This window comes from Capsicum annuum, chromosome 12, assembly GCF_002878395.1.
Source record: "Capsicum annuum cultivar UCD-10X-F1 chromosome 12, UCD10Xv1.1, whole genome shotgun sequence".
Classification (NCBI taxonomy): domain Eukaryota; kingdom Viridiplantae; phylum Streptophyta; class Magnoliopsida; order Solanales; family Solanaceae; genus Capsicum; species Capsicum annuum.
The window spans coordinates 135219597-135225596 of record NC_061122.1 but is presented as its reverse complement, the minus strand read 5'-3'; positions in this window follow the sequence as shown (position 1 = coordinate 135225596).

Sequence of the window (6000 nt, the reverse complement as noted above, 5' to 3'; positions counted from 1 at the left end):
ATTGAATGATTTATGTGTCCTTTCATTCAGTCATGGACATGAACACACCTCTCTTTAAGAATGACAATTATCAATACCAAATGAAAAGCCTCCTGACAGTTTACTAAAAAGTAAAGTTCATTCTCTAAATGCCATGATAGTCAGCGGGAATGCATAAGCCTTGAACGATAGAACAAATTGAAGCCTCATGCGATGTGATATAGTTTGGGTGAGAGTAATCCTCTTTATAAATAGGTTCTTATTGCTCTGATGGTTGACGATGATATCAAGTGTATGTGTCATGGATATACATTTTGAATAGATAATTAGTAGTCATATATCTATAATCATTGGTGTTATTCAGCTTCAACTTCTTGCGCAGGTAATAAAATACTACATCAACATGTTCAATATGTAAGAAAATACATTTAGTCAATTCTTATTTCAAACATTGACTTATGTAACACTATGTTTAAGGAATATAAGCAGAAAACATTGAAACATATGCATAAGCTCAAATAAGATCAATTGTAAAGTCAAACATTTCAATAGCTTAAAGATACACAATTTAAACATGTAGCATAATTATAACATAGCTATCTAATATTATTTGATACATATCACTGAAATGTAAAGACATTCCATACCTTATATTATTGTGTAATCTTAAAAATGTAATCATCTGAAAATACCTTATATTACTATATGTGTAATCTAATATCACTATATGAGTAATCTTAAAAATGTAATTATTTGAAAATACCTTATATTACATATATTTATCAAACACATATATTTTGATACCAAACACGTATTATCATATATGTATGAAATATTTGCATAAACTCAAAGCAGATCAACTGTAAATTTTAATATTTGGAGTCAATATTTCAGTAGCTTAACGATACACAATTTAACATATAGTATAAGTATAAAATGTATGTTTAGTGTTTGATACATATTATCATATATGTAACAATCACATATATTTTGGCATAAAATTCTGTATAAAGTAGACGAGTGTAAGCATCATAAAATCAAGTGAATTACTTTCGTATTTTAATTTAATATAGCATAGGTCTAATGATGATGCAATTAAACATGTATAACAAAAATATACTAATAGGTAATCTATTTAGATACATATCTTTGATATTTAAGAACTTGAATTGCAGAGCCTAAGACTATACCTCATCATTCCAACATGAAGAATATTGAGATACTCTAAAAAATATGTTCTTCTTCTCCGAACTTACAACAACAAAATCAAACTTCGATTTAATAAAAATATATTAAGCTTTGTAATTCTCTTCTTTATCTTTTCTGAATGAATATTACAATTTGTTATATATAATTAAAGTAATTAAACTATATAAAGAGACAATGGAATTAAGATAACCTGCTAGTGCGTGCCTGCAGCATCCCCTTAGATATCCATTGTTCAAATTTTGAAAACAATGTTATTGAATGTGGGGTAAATTTTTGGTGACCTTGAAAAGGATACTTCAACAGTTCATTGGTATGAATTACTTCTTTTTATTTTGAATCAAAATTAAATGAAGTGATGTGTGAAGATTGAAGTAACTTTGAACGTTGTCTATTTGTTTGGGCTGGTGTGTAATTCTCATATAATTTGGTAATCTTAACCTGAGGAATTTGAGTCATGCTTGCAATAGCAGTATCACTTTAAAAAAATGGCTATCAGTATCGGTGGGGTGACTAAATTCAATGGTGCAACAATCAAAGTCAAAGTTGTAGTATCAATATGTGCATCAACAATATTGATTGTGATAAATTCTGCACAAAATCAATTTCATTCTCCTGTTGATTATAACCATTTCATGAATGTTGTCATGCAAAATAATATTTACATATTCAATTTGCTTCATGTGATCAGGTATCAATTTATAGAATTTCTACTGCCTATTTAAGATATTAAAATTATTAACCTGCTGGTCACCTGATTCTTCTTGGGTATGAGCTTTCAATATAAAGTTAAATTCTGCATAAAATCAACCTCATCCTTCTGTTGATTATAATCATGTCAAGAACATTGTTATACAAACACTATTTAGATGTTCAATTTGATTCATATGATAGCATAGCAATTTATAGACGACTGCCTATTTAATATATCAAATTTATTTACCTGTTGGTCGCCTGATTCTTCTTTAATTTTGGCTTTACTTGTTTCTCCTACTTCCTTCACAACATAATTATGTTGTAAGTTCATGTTGTCCTACAAGTGGCCCTCATCTCTTTATCAGGTTTCTCATTATTATTTTCAATTATTGGAGATTCGAAACCTGAAAACATAGTAATCAACATAAAAATAATCTTTTGAAAGCCTAAAACATTATAAATAACACTTAAAATGTGTATATATATTGGGTGAAAAAATATATTAGTTTGAAAGAAATTCTTTCACATGCGGTATTACGCTCGATACTCGAATATCATTTTCTCTTACATAGGTCTCTCTGTCAGAGCTTTGACAATGTCTTGTAGTGATTTGTCATTAAGGATTGAAATTCACTGAATTTTATATCGATCTACGATTAAAAAAAAATAACGAATGCATAAGGAGTATTTTAACTAAGTTACAATCAAAAAAGACCTTATTGTAATAATTTATGTCTCTTGTTTGATACATAAAATCAGATATGTATCAAATAAATACATTTGTAAATAATTGAGTTGAACATCAAAAATATGCAAAATTAATAAGTTGAGCATTTTTTGATTAAATGTATCAACTTCTCAAATGTGACATTAAAATAAATGTATCACATACAGAATATATACATTTCGCTAAAATGTATCTAAGAATTCATAACATATGTTCTGTTTAAATCATTTGATTATGTTATATTTTTTTAGATCTATCAAAATAATAATTTAATATGCTACTTTAAAGAAAAATTTACATATGTCGTAACAAAAAAATTGACGTCATCGACATCAGAGTTGGAGGGTGATTTTTTTTATCAATTTTAATAAAACCTGAATCTTTCTTCTTCGACCGGTCTGATTTGGGGCATCATCTAGAACATCTTTTCATTTTCTAATGAAACTTATGATGTGTTTGAGGGTTTTTTTATCTTTAGACATTGATGATTCTTTTTTACAAGTTACTGAACTAGTGGCCATAGTTTTTTTTTTATAAATCGTCTATTTTTTGTCTCTTCGATGGGGGAGTGGTAGAAAGACTAGCATTTCTCTTGATTTTTTTGATCATCTCTTTTATTGATGGGATGCTAAAATCTTTAAAATTATGCTATATAGTTACAGCAATATCAAGTTGTGCTTGTAGCTTTCCCACAGATATTGTAGGTACAACTGAAGCTCTTATATCAGTTGAATCAATACTCAATAGATAGAGCAAAGCAAGATCAGCTAATTTCTATGGTGTTGGAGATATGTTGTTGTACACATACTGCAACAAAAAAATATATCATAATATATATATATATATATATATATATAGTGAGGCATAAAATTGAAATTTAAAATTACTATTAATTAAAATAAAGTTAGAGAAAAGTACATGAATGCATCACCTCACAAAATATACTGGTCATTAGATCCTCGTATCTTGACTTGGGCTTAACTGCAAACCAATTCAGCACCCTCGAAATTAAATTATTCTTTTGAATGGCTACTCTTTAGGAACTTCAGAGCAATATCATAGCACTAAATTTGTATTAAATATGGCATGTCATTTTATCTCTAATATTGTTTAGTCTAGTTCATGACTATGCGAAATAATTTGATAAGAATTGAAAAATTCAATTTTCTTCATGAAAATCGATTGTAGCTTTCATCCTCAATCGCATGAAAATTCCTCATTGGAATATTAACAGTGCTAAATTGCGTGAAAATGAATATGTGGATGAAGTACAAGATCTAAATTTTGACCTCATCCTGAATATTGTTATACCACTTTCTTTTGTCAAAGCACTGAACCAATTCACTATTCTTAATATTTACAGAGCTTTTTTAGAAATACTTCCTCTAGAATCTACAAGGAGGTTGATTAGAGTAGTTAAAATCGTCTTTATTATCGGATCAATTCAATTTGGTAACAATAGCATCGGCAACAATAGCAAACTCATAAATTAAAAAACTGAGGATGATTGCATTTACATATATTATGTTTTGCCTCCAAGGTTACTAAACATCTAGAAACTGATCCTTGAAAGTTGCATTTGAGTATTTTGAGATATGGTCCAAAACAGATACGATGGAATATTTTAAATCCTTCTTTCTTCAGACCTGCCTTGAGCTTTGAAATAATCTTGTGATTATATATGCTACCGCACCTTAAATTATGTGAAAATCGCTTTTTGACAATAAAATTGATGTTCTGTATAATTAGCATATTAAACAAATTAGACCAGACATATAACATTATTATATACTATGATATATGTCAAAATTTTAAAACAGGCATGTCAATACATAAACTATAATTATACATATACATACATTAAAATACATCAAACATATGCATGTTGATTCAACACATGACAGTGAATACCTTCTACTAAAATGTTTCAAATGTATTAACTATGCAAATCATGAATACAAATAATAAATTTGAAAAGCATATCAAATGTATCAAAAACACTTAAATAGGGACAAACACTTAAATATATTTAAAATATTTCAAATGTATCAAATATCTCAATCATAAATACACATAATTGATTTGAAATGTATCAAGTGCAAAATATATCAGTACGAAGATTAAATTACCACAAACACTTAAATAGGAACAAAGTATCAACTACAAAATGTATCAGAAGTAGCAGCTCAAAAAAATACCAAATGTATTCAGATCTTAGCAAAATGTCATATGTATCAATTGAATTTTTTTGAGATTATTTTACCACATTTCAAGGAGAATTGTGCATCTCCACATATCATCTTCCTAACTGTTTTGCATGTCTCTTTTGTCAGTTCGAGCAGCGTAATTTCATGAAACTTCTTCGTCTTTACGGGGTTCATTTCGATGTTTTGGTCTATTTTCGAAAAAGAATTCAAAAATGTTATCAAAAGTACATGGAACAAAATCCACCACTTTATCACTTGAAGAATCAATAATGTTCTTATCAATTTGAGTAACACCAAAAGTGAATGATGGTAAATCATTGAAAGCCATAAAACTTTTTTAAAAAATACAATAAATGGGTTTTGAAACTAAAATAAAGTAATTTTTTTTAAAATCTACTTCTATATTCAACTCACCTCTTGAAAAATGAGAAATTTTTTTCACCAAATTTACTTGAATGATGTTTGGACAAGATAAAGGATGGAGATAAGTGATTGAAACTCAAAATTAGAGAGTAGTTACCAATTTTTTTTTGGGGGGGGGGGGGGGGGGGGGGGGGAGGTGGAAATTTTCAAAAATGCAATGGAGAGATTTGAAACTAAAATAGAAGAGGTTTGTGGTTTTGGAGAGAAACAATATGTATCAAGTGTAAAAATTCAAAAAGTGATATATTTTAAAATATTTTAAAAGATATTGGATTTAGTGAAATAATGATCCTTATGTTTGATTATTCGTGTAATTTTTCCTTTATCTTTCTAGGAAAGTTAATATCATTTTTAGAATAAAGAAAACCTAGATATTAATTGGGATAATTACATGACTTAGCAATCATAAGCTCATAATTATCATGTTTAGCCCAAATTTTAATTAATTACAATATATAGTCTCTCTTGACAATTAAATACTATTTATAGTATCTCCCATTTATTGCCTTTCTTTCCCTATTTCTCTTTCTTTTTCAATTTTTTTTGTTTTTTTTGTTTCTTTTTTTAATCATTTTTTATATTTTATTTTTTTTCTGTTTTTTCATTTTTGTTTTTTTCATGCATTTTGTTATTTTTTGTCTTTATTTTTTTTTCTTTGCAGTGTTTTTTATTTTCTTCTTGTATGATTTTTTTTCGTTTCGTTTTTTTTCTTTTTTTGTTATTTTTGGTCCTTTTTTTATTTTTTTCATTTTTTGTATTTTC